This window comes from Bubalus bubalis, chromosome 21 (assembly GCF_019923935.1).
Source record: "Bubalus bubalis isolate 160015118507 breed Murrah chromosome 21, NDDB_SH_1, whole genome shotgun sequence".
Taxonomy (NCBI): Eukaryota; Metazoa; Chordata; class Mammalia; order Artiodactyla; family Bovidae; genus Bubalus; species Bubalus bubalis.
Genome location: NC_059177.1, coordinates 31,669,849 through 31,687,988, shown reverse-complemented (window position 1 = coordinate 31,687,988; position 18,140 = coordinate 31,669,849). Strand labels below are relative to the sequence as shown.

The window sequence follows — 18,140 nt, the reverse complement described above, 5'->3', positions numbered from 1 at the left end:
GAAAATGGTTCTGGACTCGAGATGTTTTTCTTTTGCCAGTTGGCATGATGTTAAGCTTTGTTGGGAGAGGGCGCTGGAGAGACGTTGCAAGGGGAAGGAGTTTTCCTTTCTGCAGCAGGTGTGTCTGCTCACCAGTCTCTGGTGAGCCACCCCTCTGTGAATAGCCTTCCCAGGGACTCCAGAGGATGGAGTCCAGTAAGTTCTGTAAGTGTAGGACCACAGTGAATTCCCTTCCATGCAGAGAGCTCCTGGATCTCAGCCCTGGGGAGGAGGACCCTGAGCCCTAAGGGTCGTGGCGGCTCCTTATGTCTGCTATTCCTATATTAGAGTTTACTTCTTATTAGCTCATTCTCTGTGATAGCTAATAATTCCTTTCTTCATTCAAATTTTTCTGGTTTCTGTCTCCTGATTGGATCCTGGCTAATACAGTGTTCCATTATCAGAATTAGGTTTCTTTCTTGCAGTGCATGAAGCAGGTAGGTAGGAGAGTCTAATGAATTTGTACAAAGGAGCATGAAATCTGAATGTTATAAGCAATTGTTAATTTCTCTGTGTTCTTCTGATTGAATGGCCAAATCTTAGGAAAAACTGAAAGTCCGCAATTATCTGTGGTAAAAGTGGAGGCTGGTGGTGCCAATGTGTGTGCCTGCATGCGTGCTCAGTTGTGTCCAACTCTTTGCGACCCTGTGGACCGTAGGGGGCTGATGATCCTAGAGTTAAGAATCCACACAAGGCTTTGTTGGACCTATTGACCGTTCTGCTTTGTGTGGGAGCTTCAGGATATGTGAACAAGGCTGCTGTGGGACCCAGTGGTGAGTGGTTTAATTCAGTTCCTGGGGATTGTCTGCAGAGCTGTAATATCTACATGGATAATCAGAGGTTGATTAAATGTATGTGTCAAGTCTGCTTCCTTCTACCCTTGTATCATGTGATAGGGTTGCAAGCGGTTCCCGTTTTCTGTGTGAATGCTGCATCAGTGTGATACGAGCAAGAGTCGAGTTCAGGAAAAAAAAAAAAAAGAGGAGTAGAATGAGGTTCCATTGAAGATTATTGGGATTTCTTCCATTTTTGGATGAGGAAGCTGATCACCGGTGAGGTTAAATGCCTTCCTCTCAAGAGTGTGCACTGAGACAGCACGGGAATACACCAAGACAGATTTTTCTTTAACTTCTAGTCAGTTGTTTTCCCCCAACTCCAGTTTATTTACTTTCAAATCTCTAATGATTTTTCTTTTTTTATAATTACTTTATAATTGAAGTACAGTTAATTTACAATGTTGCATTCATTTCAAGTGTACTGCAAAGTGATTCAGTTATTTATATATATATATACATATACATGCAGGTTATTTTCCGCTAATGGGTTAGTAAAATATTGAATATAGTTCCCTGTGCTATGTAGTAGGTCCTTGTTGTTTACCTGTTTCATATATACAGTAGTGTGTATATGTTAATCCCACATTCCAGATTTATCTTCTCCTCTCCCTCCTCTATTCCCTTTGGTAACCATCAGTTTGTTTTCTGTGTCTGTGAGTCTGTTTCTTTTTTGTAAATAAATTCATTTGTAGCATTTATTTTTAGATTCTACATCTGAGTGATATATGATATTTGTCTGATTTATTTTACTTTATATGATGATCTCTAGCTTCATCCATGTTGCTATAGATGGTATTATATCATTCTTCAAATGATTTATTTTCTTATATTTGTACTTAAGATTTCTAAAGCATGGGAAAATATAGAGTGCTTTATTAAAGAATATTTGAGTCTAAATACATTAAAAGGATAAAATAGAAAATGCCTTAAGGAGGTGCATCTTCTTTTGATAAGAAGTATTTTATTGAAGTGTAATGTATGTAGAGAAAAGCATACTTACTTTAAGTGTATAGAATGATGGCTTTTTTTTTGGTAAATTGAACTCCTGTTATCCAGCTCTCAGATCAATTAATCAGATGATATCTGCACCCCAGATGCTCCTTTCCTGTGCTCTTTAGTATCACCACCCTACAGTAGCCACCACCCTGACTCATAACTGCATAGATTAATTTTGCCAGTTTTGGGCTTTATAGAAATGGATTCAGTCATATTTAGGCACTTGCCTGTGCCTGGCCTTCATTCATCATGATTATGTTTGAGAAATTCATCTGGGATACTGTGGGTAGTTAGAGTTGGTTTTTTTCATGATTATATGGTATTCCTTCAAATACTTTTTTTTTTTTTTGAGATTTACCCATTCTCCTGTTGATGGGCATTTAGGGAGTTTTTTAGTTTGGGGCATTTACAAGTTGAACATTTGTCTTCATTATTATTTTTTAATGTTTTGACATTAGAAGATAGAGAAGTGTAAGGTTTAGGGCAAAAGCTTGAAATTAGACAAACATACTAACTTTGATCCTAGTCAAGTTATTTACATCCTTAAGCCTGTCTCCTTATTTGTAATGAGCATCATGACTAGTGTTTCAGAATTTTGGAAAAATTGTTTGAAATGATGGATGCTTTGCACAGTGCTTGACATATAATAAGCTCTCAAAGAATAGAAGTTGTTAGTATTTTTCAAGTTAGTGTTTTTTAAATTGTAACAAAGCATCAAGATAATTCACTGTCTGCATTCTGTTGCTTGTGCATCCTGTTTTCATGTTTTTCAGAGCTTGCACTTGTTTGTTTTGCATCTTCTTTATCTTCTCTCTTTCTTTCTCCATGCTATACTCATTGCCTGCCTGTTATAATCCAGGTGTAGGGGCAGGGATTGAAGAAAAGTTTTTAGCAGATTTCATTCTTGAGTTATCGTCTCAGTTTTTGCCATGTAGGCTCACCATTAGAATAACATTTGCTTTTTTTTTTTGCTTTGCCCAAAGATGCAAAATCCTTGCAATAAAAGGTTTGTATGCCTGAGCCTCAGTGACCTGTAAGAAATGAGGAATCACAGTTTCCTTCTGTAATTCAATAACCATTTACTCCTCCTGCCAGACAATAAAATAGAAGCGCTGTGGAACTTGAAGGCAACTGTCTTGAATCCCACCTCTAGAAAATTCCTGTTAGGAGTACCATCAGGATTGTTCCCACCTTCATTTATAATTGGCCCAAAGGTAGAGTCTACTCCTGGATGCCACGTCAGTGAGTACTGACTTTGTGTTTAACCTCAAGTAGGCTTTCCTCTGGAATGCACTAATCCAATGTTTAGTTGGACTTTGGTGAAAATCATTAACTCATCCTGATTTAAGGAAGCTTTGTGAATGACTAGAAATTTCAGGATTATGTTTATATAGTTTCAAAGGTCATATTTTTACACAAAGGATAATTTAAGAAGATTGGCTAGTATCCCTCATCAGTCTTAAGCTATTTTAATGAAAACAGAAAAGGACAGCCTGTTTACTTCTTAGAAGTGTCATACATCAGTTTTGTTTATAAATTATATTTAATCCTATTTTATTTAGATTATATGTATATATGATAATTTTCAAATAGGTAATGTTAACAAGCTTAGAATAGGTAAAGGAAAACATTTGTGGCCCAGTGTTTTTTTGGCCAAATGTTTTGTGTATCATTTTAGTAGCATTTTAAAAACCTCTTTATACTAGTTTGCACAATAAATATGTTTCTGTAAAGCTGCAGATATAAATATAGAAGATAAATATATAAAGACCATATTTTATAAATGGATTAATATAAAATCACCATCTTATTTAAATACACGAAACACTTCTCATTATAATCATTCTACATAATGTAGGATCTATATAAAATGAACAATCTGTTTCTAATTTTTGTGCTTAAATCTTGGGATAATTTTAAGTGAGGTATAGTCAGCGTTTTAATGTATTCTTGGAGTTTGATATTATGAGCATTATGGACTTGTTAATTTTATTCCTAGATAGTTGAAATAAGTATCTGACAGAAATGTATTAAGAAGCAGAACACTATTTTTCTTTATCAGCTGAAAAGCAAATGCATTATTAGCATCTGAATTGAATGCTGGAATCTCCAACATACATGTATGTCTATCTGTGTGTTTTGTGATCTGAGTCTTGCTACTGCGAGTATGATCCATGGATTAGAGTGGTTCATGAACTGCTTGTCAGTCATCAGTGAGATGTGAACAGGTATTGAGTGTTCAGAAACCTTTATAGCAACTGGAGAGAGTGATTTTAGGTCTCTTGATTCTCATACAGATTTGGGCTTGCGTATTTGTGTGTGTGTTTTGTTTTTCATTTGTCTTAGAATTCAATTTTATTGTAGTTTACAAAAGTATTAGTCTGTGTTGGATTTGAAATTAAAAAAAAAAACAAAACAGATTAAGTGATGCAAACCACAAATTGCAAATGGTTTGAGAAGCATTGGTGAGAAACGTCCATGAGAGGTTTCCACCAAGGCAGAAAAGTGGTATAATTTCTAATCTTTTTTTAATTAATTAATTAATTAATTTTAATTGGAGGCTGATTACTTTACAATATTGTGGTGGTTTTTTGCCATATATTGACATGAATCAGCCATGGGTTTACATATGTCCCCCATCCTGAACCCCCCTTCCCCCTCCCTCCCCATCCCATCCCTCAGGGTTGTCCCAGTGCACTGGCTTTGAGTGCCCTGTTTCATGCATCGAACTTGGACTGGTCATCTATTTCACATATGGTAATATACATGTTTCAATGCTATTCTCTCATATCATCCCACCCTCACCTTCTCCCACAGAGTCCAAAAGTCTGCTCTTTATTTCTGTGTCTCTTTTGCTGTCTCGCATATAGGGTCATCATTACCATCTTTCTAAATTCCATATATGTCTGTTAATATACTGTATTGGTGTTTTTCTTTCTGACTTACGCTCTGTATTATAGGCTTCAGTTTCATCCACCTCATTAGAACTGATTCAAATGTGTTCTTTTTAATAGCTGAGTAATATTACATTGTGTATGTACCACAGATTTCTTATCCATTAGTCTTCCAATGTCCATCTAGGTTGCTTCCCTGTCCTGGCTATTGTAAGCAGTGCTGCGATGAACATTGGGGTACATGTGTCTCTTTCAATTCTGGTTTCCTCGGTGTGTATGCCCAGCAGTGGGATTGCTGGGTCATAAGGCAGTTCTATTTCCAGTTTTTTAAGGAATCTCCACACTGTTCTCCATAGTGGCTGTACTAGTTTGTGTTTCCACCAACAGTGTAAGAGGGTTCCCTTTTCTCCACACCCTCTCCAGCATTTATTATTTGTAGACTTTTTGATAGTAGCCATTCTCACTGGCATGAGATGGTACGTCACTGTAGTTTTGATTTGCATTTTTCTGGTAATGAGTGATGTTGAACATCTTTTCATATGTTTGTCAGCCATCTGTATGTCTTCTTTGGAGAAATGTCTGTTTATGTCTTTTTCCCACTTTTTGATTGGGTCGTTTGTTTTTCTGGTATTGAGCTGCATGAGCTGTTGTATATTTTTGAGATTAATCCTTTGTCAGTTCCTTCGTTTGCTATTATTTTCTCACATTCTGAAGGCTGTCTTTTCACCTTGCTTATAGTTTCCTTCATTGTGCAAAAGCTAAGTTTACTTAGGTCCCATTTGTTTATTTTTGCTTTTATTTCCATTACTCTGGGAGGTGGGTCATAGAGGATCTTGCTGTGATTTATGTCAGAGTGTTTTGCCTATGTTTTCCTCTAGGAGTTTCATAGTTTCTGATCTTACATTTAGATCTTTAATCCACCATGAGTTTATTTTTGTGTAAGGTGTTAGAAAGTGTTCATTCTTTTACAGGTGATTAACCAGTTTCCCCAGCACCACTTGTTAAAGGGATTGTCTTTTCTCCATTGTATATTTTCTTACATAGGCATGATTTAGGATATGGAATACTGCACTCTTGTTGCCTCAAGCTTTTCTAATCCCTAGTTAACCGTATCCCCTAACATTTCCAATGTAGCTGTTCTGTCTGTTTAATTATAATGTTTTGAGCCTCTGATTTCTTAGAGTGATTTGCAAAGAAGTATTTATTTCTTTGCAAATAATTTATTTCTTTGCAAATTTATTTTCAAATAAATTCTTTGGACTTATTTGCAAATTATTTGCAAATAAGTCCAAAGAATCTGATCATTCATTCAGCCATTCTTTATTTATTGAGCATTTAACTGTGGACCAGATACTGTTCTAATTCATCAGTAACAAAACAAAATGGAACAAAACAAAAAATAATTTCTCTTCTCTTCTAGCTTCTATGAAAAGAATTGGAATATATCAATATATGTGTACACATTTGTGTACACACACACACGTATGAACTGCAAGACGGTTGATTGTGTCCAAGTGCACCCAGTTCCCCTTGGGCTATGACTGCATGCATTCCTCTACTCCATGGATATTAAGGTCACTATTGATGTAGTTTTGTGTTTGAACCCTGTGACTAACGAAAAGTCCCCAGGGAACACATGTAGTTGACTTCTCTCAGGGCTCTTGGTGCTTGAGCATGACCTCCCCAAATTGTTGAGGATAATGGAACAAGCAAAAGCCTCAGAGCCTGGAGGAACCTTGGTGTCCATTGTCTTGAAATGCTGTCTGCCTTTGGGATGTCATTAAATATAGAGTTTGTTCCAAGCTGTTTCTTTGTTTCAGCTGGAGGAACTACGATCTCCTGTAGGATGTTGTTCAGATCCTGGGAGTCTAAGACAGAGATGTCAGCTTTCTGAAATTAGGACAGGCATTTAGGGTATGTGCACTTTTTGGGATGAGGTCTTCTAGCTTTCCTCAGCTTATACAAATAATTCATGACCCTCAAAGCTGAAGAATCATGGATATCCAGTGGCCAAGAGCCTCTTGCAGTTTGGATCCTGTTTCTTCATCTGGCTGTATCTCTTCTTTTCTCCCTTAGTCTTTTCCTGCGGTAACTAGACCTGCCTTCTCACTGTGGCTCCACTGTGCCAGGCCTGGCCCCACCTGGGATGCTTGACCTCCAACCATCCGCAGAGCTCATCTCCTCTCCTCCTTTAAGCTTTTGCCCTATTGTTACACTCTGGGCTTACCCTGGCTACTGCTCAAAATAACATCCCTCTCCTGTCCCTATCTTGGTCCTTAGTGCTTTATTTTTATCCTGGAAGTTGCTGTCTTTAACAGATGTTGCTGTCTTTAGTATCTTAGATGACTTAGTTATTTACTAACTTTATTGTCCATATGCCCTTTCTCACCCAAATGTTGCATAGAAGTAGAAACTTTTGTCTCCTTGTTCACTGTTGTACAGTGACTTCCCTGGTGGCTCAGATGGTAAAACATCTGTCTACAATGCAGGAGACCCAGGTTCGATACCTGGGTCAGGAAGATCCCCTGGAGAAGGAAAAAGCAACTCACTCTAGTACTCTTGCCTGGAAAATCCCATGGACAGAGGAGCCTGGTAGGCTACAGTTCAGTTCAATTCATTTCGATCGCTCAGTTGTGTCTGACTCTTTGCGACCCCATGAACTGCAGCATGCCAGGCCTCCCTGTCAATCACCAACTTCTGGATTTTACCCAGACTCATGTCTATTGAGTCGGTGATGCCATCCAACCATCTCATCCTCTGTTGTCCCCTTCTCTTCCTGCCCTCAATCTTTCCCAGCATCAGGGTCTTATCAAATGAGTCAGCTCTTTGCATCAGGTGGCCAAAGTATTGGAGTTTCAGCTTCAACATCAGTCCTTCCAATGAACACCCAGGACTGATCTCCTTTAGGATGGACTGGTTGGATCTCCTTGCAGTCCAAGGGACTCGGAAGAGTCTTCTCCAACACTACAGTTCAAAGGCATCAATTCTTCGGCGCTCAGCTTTCTTTATAGTCCAACTCACATCCATGCAGTTCATGGGGTCCCAAAGAGTCGGACACGACTGAGCGACTTCCCTTTCTTTCTTTCTTTCACTGTTGTATCCCCAGTGCTTCAAACAGTATCTAACACATAGTATATGTTCGGTGTATATTTGATATACATTGAATAATTTGATGAATAAATATGGGATCTGATTCTTCCTTTCAAAGTATACAACATGGAGTTTCAATTCTGCCAGTTTAGCTGAGATTCCTTGTGTTGCTCTATGTGTATTTCAATCCTGTTGTGGTTTCATGAATCTCAGTTCTTATGTTGCCATATATTAACTTGCAGTGTTTTCAATACTTTATTTTTCTTTCCATGTGTCAGTTATTCCCATGAGGCAGTTTCATCTTTTTCTTACTGGTTTTCACTGTTTGCTGAATCTTACTTTATGCTGGAGCCTCCAAGTGTTCATGGTTAAGACTTTAGACAAGCTGGAGAGGCCAGCAATCTCTGTCCCTCAGTTTCTTCATCCGTATAATGGGAATAATAATAATATCTAACCTTGTAAGATTGCTGTGAGGATGAAATAAGATGATGCTTGCAAAATGGAAAGCACTGGGTCTGGCATAACTATTGATTGCATTAATTCTGATAACAGTATAAGTATATTAAGGCTCAGCATAATGTCTGCATGTGGCAGGCACAAAAGTAAATGACAGTTCTTAAAGTTATTATGTTTTTCCCTTCCATTGTTACCACCTCTAATGATGCAGCCCCAGACAATCATCAAAGAGCAGAGCATTAACAGAACATTCTGGAGAAGGTTAAAGGTTGTCCTCCCTTCTCTTCCTTTTTCTCTTTTTCTTCCTCTTCATTTTCTATACACTGTTTGTCTACACTTTCCATGTGATGGAAGAGCTTTCAGGTTTGAAATTTATTCTTCGCTATGCAAATCTGATCTTGGTTGTCACCATGATAACAGTACTCAATCTTTTTTTGGTGACATTCTATTTGAATGGATAGTAATAGGTCCTTGAGATGTATTTACACATAAGTATTTCACAACAGTTGGAATTTCTGGCAATGGTTTTTGTTTTTTTTTTTCTTTCTTTTGGAGGGCATTTCAAGGAGCTGCCTTGTAAACTCTGAATGCCTGGGTTATTTTCATTCTGTCTTTTCATCCTCAATGCCAAGTTAAAAAAAGTTAATAATAATAATGCCTAGATTCGATTCTTACAAGTAATCAACCAGCAAATGTTTATTAAGTTTATCTATGGAAGACTTTTGTAGCTGCAGATTGGCATGGTGAAAGGTGAGCTTTAGGAGTATCAGTCTGGGGACTGTGTATATAACTGGTGGTGGGGATGTTGCAAATCCAGCAGAGAAGAGAGGAAGGGGCTGTATTGTGGGAAGTGGTGAGAACCAAAAGTGTAGCAGTGACATTGGGAGTGGAAGAGGGGGTGGTGCTCTGGGTGTATGTATGTCTGCTTTCTTAGGTACCACCAATACCCTCCCAGGGCAGTTGCCCCAACTTATATTTCTACCATCAGGGGCTGAGAGTTCTGAGTGGCCCCCATTCTTGCCAACACTTGGTTACTATTGCTGTATAACAAATCATAGTAAAACATAGTGGTTGAAAATAATAACTATCATCTCATTATCTGTTATGGTTTCTGTGGGTCAGGCATTCAAGGGGGCTGCCCTGGGATGTCCTGGCTCTGGACCTCTCATGAGCTTGCAGACAGATGGTGGCTGCCAGACTTTCTGAAGGAGGAAACCGTTGGTGGTCAACATATGTGTGAAAGTGAAAGTGTTATTCGCTCAGTGGTGTCTGATTCTTTGTGAACCCATGGACTGTAGCCTGCCAGGCTCCTCTGTCCATGGGATTTCTTTAAGCAAGAATACTGGCGTGAGTTGCCATTTCCTTCTCCACGGAATCTTCCTGACCTGGGGATTGGACCCGGGTGTCCCACATTGCACCAGATTCTGGTGGCGTCTGAACCACCAGGGAAGCCCCGTCGATATATACCTTTTCTAACTATCTCTCTTAATCTCAAGGCATAGGGCCAGACAAGGGTGAGTCAAGAGATGAAGTTCTGACACTGCCAAGGAATAAATGAGCAGTTATTCAGCATCTACCGGGAATAGTCTTATGCGAACTGCTCTACTACGATGAGGTTATTTCCTTCAGCAGGATCTTTCCTCAGTTTGCTTCCTAGACAAGCCTTTCCTTAAGAACTCTATATTTAAATACATCTTCTTCTTTATTTCCATCTTGTAGTTGATCTTTAGTTGCTGAGTCGTGTCTGAGTCTTTTATGACCCCATAGACTGTAGCCTGCCAGGATCCTCTGTCCAAGGGATTTCTTAGGCAACAATTCTGGTGTGGGTTGTCATTTCCTTCTCCAGGAAATCTTCCCGACCTGGAGATCAAACCCGCATGTCTTGCCTTGGCAGGCAGAATCTTTACCACTGAGCCACCAGGGAAGCCATTTCCATCTTACTTGCTCAACTTATCACCTCCATAGCCCTTTTTTTCTATTTACACTCTGTGTGTAGTTGTTTGCCTATTTATTACCTGTCCACCTGCCTTCCTCCACTCCTGAGTGCTAGACTGAGGGTTCATGATGACAAGGGCTCTGCCTCTTTCATGTACATGACATATATCCAGTAAAATTTGAGTTTCAGATCAAAATGAGTAATATTTGAATATAAATCTGTCCAAATATGGAACGTATAAAAAGCGTGAGTATATCTCAAATACTTAAACACTATATCTGTAAAAATATATGTCTCAAATGTGGGACATGCTATACTGAAATATGTCTGGTTTATTTGAAACTCAGATTTAATCTGATGTCTGGTAGTTTTATATGCTACATTTGGCCACCAAAGTACTTGGTATTTAGCACAGTTTGTGACGTATAATAGAAGCTCAAATAAATGTTTGAGTCAATGAATGAGCAAATGAAAGAGTTCATATCTTTTTCAGGAAAATTTTTTCAAGATAGTATTATTATTTAAAAAAAAATAATAAAAGGGAACCCTTCTACACTGTTGGTGGGAATGTAAATTGATACCAGCCACTATGGAGAACAGTATGGAGCTGCCTTAAAAAGCCAAAAGTAGAGCCAGCGCATGGCCCAGCAATCCTATTCCTAGGCATATACCTAGAGAAAACCGCAATTTAAAAAGATAACATGCACCCCAGTGTTCGCTGCAGCACTGTTTACAATAACCAGGACATGGAAGCAACCTAAATGTCAATCAACAAAGGACTGGATAAAGAAGATGTGGTCTGTATATGCAATGGAATATTACTCAGCAATAAAAAGAACAAAATTATGCCATTTACAGCAACATGGATGGACCTAGAGATTATCATACTGAGTGAAGTAAGTCAGAGAAAGACAAATATTACATGATATTGCTTATATATAGAATCTTAAAAGAAAACCCAGGTGCAAATGGAACTGACTTACAAAACAAGTGTAAGAATGAATGTAGGAAACAGACTTATGGTTACCAAGAGATGGGGAGTGGGGGAATAAATTGGGAGATGGGAACTGACATATACATACAACATATATAAAAATAGATAACTAATAAGAACCTACTGTGTAGCACAGGGAACTCTACTTCATAATCTGTAATGGCCTATATGGGAAAAGAATGTAAAAAAGAGTGAATAGATGTATAACTGATTCACTTTGCTATATGCCTGAAAGTAACACAACATTGTAAACCAACTATACTCCAGTAAAATTTTTTTAAAAAGAAAATAGGATTTGTGTTTGCCTTAATTTTTTAGTGTGTTATTGTTGTTGTTCAGTTGCTAAGAGTATTGAGTCTGTACTCCCAGGAGGCACTCGATATATGAGTGAATTAAAGCTCAGTTCTCTGTGTGGTGGGATTTTTACATGTGACTTGAATTTTATTCATAAACATTTTAAACATTTCTTATCATGAGCCATTTTTATTAAAAAAACATTTTCAAAACTTGGTAACTGGAAGAAAACCTATAGTGCTGAAATCCTTTATCCACAGTTTCAAAATTCAAAAGTTTCTGAGTATTGAATGATTTTTTAAAAATCTCATTTAGAAGAATTACCTGACCTGAAATGACACGAGGCTATTTATAGTCTTTATTATCTCACTGAATTGAATATTCATGTTTTCTGGCAGAAATATTAGTACATTTGATTATGAGCTGTTGCCCTGATCTCTCTAGGGATATCACACTCTGTATATTCTTTAATATGTTACAAAATCTAGAAAATTCTGACATCCAAGACATCAGTCCCCAGGAGTTATTCTGAAGAATGTTTGTGTGTGTATGTGTGTGTGTGTATACAGATGTGTACTGTGTATACAGAAATTTCTGAAACAATACATTGAATATTGTTAATCATGATTATCTCCAAGAGAAGGGATTGGATGGGGAATGACAGTGAAAGATGAATTTATGCTTGAGTATCTTCTTTAGTATTTCTAATTATTATAATAAAGTGATTGCCTTTTTCAATGAAATAGTAGAATTGGGTGGAGGTTTTATTTAGGAAAGTAGTGGTATTATTCATGTTAAAAGATAGTTTATCAAACAGGCTATGCCTTTACAAATTAGTTCAGCATTTCTCTCTGCTGACAGGGACCCAGAAAACATTATGCACACATCATGCAGCCTATTGCCTTTTGGATAATGTGTGCATGGTCTAGTGACAGAGAATTTACATCAGCAAAAACGCTAATTTTGCTTAAAAAAATAAAATCAAGGCACTCAAAAATGTGATGAGTAAATGAAACTACTGTTATTAGTGATCGGTTTGGCATGTTTTACGAAGTCTGAACGATTACTCATCCTCTGTACGTTTGCAGAAGTGGCTTCAACAAAAGCCAGATGCATACGTACTAGCAGGGGTCAGTAGGTGGATGAGAGGATTAAACCCCGTGAGTTTTTGGAGCCCGGGTTTGTAGCTGTTTTTGGCTTGTCGACAGGCTACTTTACTGAGTCAGCCTATAGGATGGCTTCCCAGGGTAAGTCTGATTTTGCTTTTCTGAGTTTAAAATATACGTGGTCAAGGAGAGCCGACTCGTTGCCTTTTGCACTGGATTGTGTTTGTTAACAGTGCCTGTGTTTCTTTCTGTGAGAAAGACATTTATCTTATTCCAGCATATTCTGGTGCTCCTGCTACTGGTTTTTATGGCTTTACCTCACCTCACCCTAGTTTTTAAAGTGAAATGTCTTGAGTGCTGAAAGGATTTGCAAGGGGAATTGCAAAGGTCATATGTAAGTTCTGTGGCTGGCGTGTGGAGAGCAGTGTGATTGAACCAGAGCCCTCAGTGACCCTTTCTTTTCAAGAGGATGTTTCTAATAAATTAGCGTAGCGTGCTGTATGTGCCTGTTTATGACCTTAAAAATGGTTTAGTTCTTGCTGAGTGGCTATTACTGATGCTTTATGACATGTTATAATGGTTTCGACTTGCACATTTTTTTTGGATTAAAACAATGTCATGCATCAGTCAATGTGAAGTTCATTTTTCCTTTTTTTTTTCTTTTAAAGGGACTCAGGAGAACATTCAACATTAGAATAAGTCCCTGGATTCTGACCTCAGAGAAGGTTTGATTCTTGAGGTTAGAAGAAGTAAGGATTCACCAAGCTCTTACAAATGAGCTTTGTAGTAGTTGCTGGTGAAATTATAAAACATTGCTTTTCCCACTAGATACTAAATGCCCCTTTTCATTAGCTGTAGTATGGGGAGCAAAAGCATGTGATTTTTCCTTTTTTTTTTTTAATGTTTAACCGTAGCTACTTTTAAAAGGCAGTTTTCATTTTGTGGCTGCTTTTTTTTTTTCTTCCGGTATCTAGCACAGTTAAGGACTTTATCTTTTTTGTATCTCTTTAGGAGCAGCAGCAGCAGCAGGACACTCTGGTGAATGATGGGGTCTGAATAGCTCTCTAAATGGAGGAGGGTACTGACAAGCCTGGGCTGGAGGGGCTGGAGGAGCCCAGTTGCACCTCTGCCCGGCATGCTTGTGGCTATATTGCCCATGTCTCTTCCTCTCCAGCTGTCGGGCTGGAGGAGGTCACTGTGATGTGAGGGCTGGGGCATGTCCGGGGCTGAGAGCTTTTCCGAGTGGCAGAGACATCTCTGTGGGCTCAGAAGGGGATGCGCCTCAAGATTTCTGTCCACTAATGTTTAGTACCCATGAAGGGGAAAATTGATCTGCTCTAAATATAACCCTTCCTCAAGAAACACTGATAGATTAAAAGGAGTAAGGGGGTTGGAGTTGATTTTTTTTTTTTAAACATGCACATTAGAGCTTTTAAAAAATCAAAGCATTTATGTTCTTAATGGAAGTCTGAAACCTAGTGCCAAGGGCTACATGGGGTTGGAGGTTAATATGGCCCATCTTTTTCAGAGCATCCATAGTTCTTTAATATTTGGGATACAGGCACAAAAGCCTCAATAATTCAACTAGTCAGTAACCTAAGAACTGTTTCCTGCCGATAAAAGCAAGGGGATATTAGAGAATAGAATGTGAGATAAAATGTGAGGCTGCCTGGAGACCTCTCCCTTGCTGATGGTGAACTCAGACCATTCTTCTAGGCCTTCCTTCCAGGGCTTGTAAGGAGGTGGCTCTTCGGCTGAAACGTGCTTTGGTGGTAAAGTTATGGGGTTCACGTTCGTCCCTTTGCAAACGCAGTCTTTCCAAGACTGCTTCTATGGGTATTCAAGGTGAATTGGTATGAAGTTAGAGAAAAGCCTGGGGGCGAGCTGGAATATTTAATCCATCATGTCACACACACACGGGTACTTTAAAAGGAACAGGAATCTTGACTAGAGGCTTAGCTCACTACTACCTGGAAATGGCTATCATAATAAGACATTGGTCTTTTTCCAGTGAGAGAGACAGAGAAGCATGAAGTGTGGTGAAGACTGGCACCTGAATGGCACCTGAAGATGTAACCCTGTGACCTTTGCCAATGTTCCCTCCCTCCCCTGGTGTGGAACCTAAATAGTGGTTTAGCTAAGAGGTCAATTAAAAAAAATTATAATTGTTTTATTTTTTAAATTTTTATAGAGAGGAGTAAAATCAGTGATTTCAGAGCACATTATGTGTCTGGATTATCTCACCTCTTTTGAGTTTTGTCCTTGTTGCCCTCATTTCTTAGTCTTTCTCAGCATCTCATCAACTGACAAGATAAAATGCAACCCCAAATAGCTTTCCACACCTAGTTGCTTGTTAGCGAATTCAACTTAAATATATAGAATGACATGTATATTTCAGTTTGTGGGAAAGAAAACTCAAGAAAATATATACACATACACACACACACACACACACACACACACACACATATTTGAGCACAGTCTTTGATGCACACACAGATATTTAGGTGTGTCTGTATCTATGTTTATCTTCCTTGTAATTTACTCAACTCTAAATCCATCATCACACATGTGCAAAATAAAATCTTAAAATAACCTTCCTGGAAGAAATAAAGAGGGAAAATTAGTAGGCAGTCTTCATGACATTTTAATGTGTGTATTTACTACTTAGAAATATTCAAATACAGCTTTGTTTTGTATCATTAATTCTGGTGGTACAATATTTGAAAAGGTGACAGATACAAGGGCAGAATGCAGTTCTTAAAGCTGTAATTTGCAGGCGGCTGATAATAACAAGTCCATTTTCTTTTCCAAATGTGCTATTTATATAATTTATATATTGAACCAATCTTAGAACTAGATCGAAAATAGTAATTAATCCTAAGGGTAAGAAATGTTGCAACTATGCCAGATTTGGAAACTTTAAGAAAGTCTCTGGGTGGCTAAGCCCAATCTATTGAATATTCTAATTTGCATGTAACACATTGCTCAGCAGATAGTGCGTGCTCAGTTAACGTTAAATGATTGAATCAACTTGGCAACACTTTTTTTTTTTTAAAGAAATGTAAGCATATTTAGTTAAAAAGTGGCAGGCCAGTTTTAAAGCCTAGTTAAGATAAAACAGGCCAAGCAAAATAGTGCATGTGGCAAGGATAGTGGTGTTTATATGAGCAAAGAGAAAAGACTGAAAGGAAGAACATCAAAATGTTTACATATTTTGATGATGAATGATTTTTATTTTTTATACAGTTTTTTGCTTTCATGTATTTTCCCAAAGTGAGCACATGAATCCTTTGAAATGTAGTTTTTTCACAGCATGTATTAGGCCTTACATAATAATTTGTTAAATGCTGAGTTAATTTATAAAGAAAATGATACACATCAGATGTCAGTGATGTTGCCTGGAGTTGGGCAACATGACAGCTTCAAGGAAAACTTATGTTCTAGTGAAATCATTTTTTCTTTCTCGAATAACATTTAGTATCCCAGTATCATCTGCTCTAACAAAACATACACATTTCTAAAAAATACTTAAACAAAAACCACTAGATAATGGGAAATCATACAGTACAGAGTCTATAGGGCCCCCTATAGTCTATAGGTGCACAATACTCAAAAACTTCACCAAGAACATAAAGGAAAGATAGGAACCTTAGCAAAACAGAGTTTTACACTTGCTAAATGGTTAAGCAGTATGCAAATACAACACAACTTTACAAGCTTTGCCTTGAAAAGACCTAGTATTTTTTTGTGAAGGGAGTTGTGGGAAGGGTTGCAGCTTGTATACTCTAGTGAAGCGGTAGAAGTAGGCTTGTCTGAAATTGGGTGGGAAGTTGCAGCAAAGTACTGGGTGGTTGTAGTCTGTAACACACGTGGTAACTGAAGCAGCAGGCAAATGTTTGCAGTATGTACATCTTGTGTATTTGTACACTACTTGATTCAGTGGGGTGTGGTTTTCTGTGTTCACTTACTGTTCCTTGGTGACCAAACCAAGTTCATGTGAGTTATGCTCAAATTGCCCTCTGATGTATCAGTCATGTTTGAGCAGATTTGCATCTTCAAAATGAGCATTGTAACAGAACTAGCTCTATATGAAATAGATAAAATCAAGTTGCACCAGTTGGAGGCATGTCAAGAGCCTACTTTGGAACCCAACTGCCCTTTTAGCACCCCAGCGTTTCCAGGGACCATCACTGTGTGGCCTGGAGATTGTGTGTCCTTTTGTTCGTGACCTGGAAGAGATATAGGACAATTTGTTCTTTTTTTAATTACTTTTTTGTGGAAACATTTGGTCCTACCTTTGTATAGCTCGTGATTGGCAGGTTCTTCAACAGTTACAAACTTCAGTCCTATTACTAGATATACTATCTGGTAAAGCAAATGACCTTGAACTTAACAGGCACCTCATTCCAGGTCCTCACCAGGGAGTCTAACCTTGTGCATGATGCTACTCAATGCTTCTCAGATTGCTTCTGTGAAAAACCAATATTTATGGATTACTGTCTGAAGGATAGAGGTTCATCTGTTACTCTGAATACTCTGAAACAATGAGGAAGGAGGGCAGTGTCGTTAAAAAAGCCATTTCACAAGGTAGTTTTTACTTTGATTTGTCAAATAACGTTAAAGAAAAGCATGACAGTTTTATATTTATCAGAAGGATTCATTGGTTAAAAAGTAGGTAAGGGCAATCTACTGTAATATATATACCTGAAATAATCTAGACTAGCAGAATCTCTAAACCTGAGAATTTGTCCTGCCCCCATTTTCCCCTCAACCTCAGCAGTTAGTTTTATTACACGACACTTAGTATTTTATACTCTTAACCCCCCTGGAAGGTCATCATGAGATATAACCTATGAATCCTGATTGTAGGGGGTGCTTGTCTTGTGGATGGATATTCCAGTGTCTTCTTTATGAAGATTCTTGGAAGAAGTGTCTCTCTGGTTTTTATACCACAAATGACTGTACTTCTACTCAACTTTGGGTTTTTGTTTTATGGATACAGTTAGTCATGTAACTGATCATGTCTTCTTCCTCTTTATGGCCACAGGCATGTTTTCTTTAACCCATACTTTTTTTTTTTTTTAAACCAAAAGAAAAACTAGTTTGCCAACACTGGAAAATGAGATTTCTCACAAGTGTGTTTGGATTTCCAGCATTTACTGAAAAATCAGATCTGGCAGTGCTGGGATCACGTGTCTCCATGGCAACCATGGGATCCAATAAAGTAATGCCATTTCCCTTACAACAGAGCAGGCACTCTTACCTTTGTTTTACCTCCTTACTTTAACTGCCCGGCCCGTGTAGACCTTGGACTCTGTGCCCGGTGGCTTAGAAAGCAATTTGTGACTTAGAAAATAGGCAGGCTCCTATTTGCCTTTTGTGAGCTAATGCTATTCCTAGGGTCATTTACTTTTTTTTTTGAATTTTCTTTCATCTTGTTTTCTTCATCCACGCACATTAGTTTTCTGTTGTTTTATCTTGTGGGGTTGTGTGCTT

The 18,140-nt window shown here is 38.2% G+C and overlaps 1 protein-coding gene across 7 annotated transcripts in view; it reads left to right on the top strand.

The window, feature by feature from the left end:
- Nucleotides 1–18,140, top strand: part of MITF (melanocyte inducing transcription factor) — a 230,635-nt gene that overhangs the window by 87,083 nt on the left and 125,412 nt on the right. Inside the window, exon 1 of one of the 7 annotated variants that reach the window (XM_044933795.2) lies at nucleotides 11,465–12,782. The exons of the other annotated variants lie outside the window; for them this stretch is intronic. The gene's annotated coding sequence lies outside the window, so the exon portion shown is untranslated. Of the gene's footprint in view, nucleotides 1–11,464; nucleotides 12,783–18,140 lie in introns of those variants that run through there. 7 annotated transcript variants of the gene reach the window in all.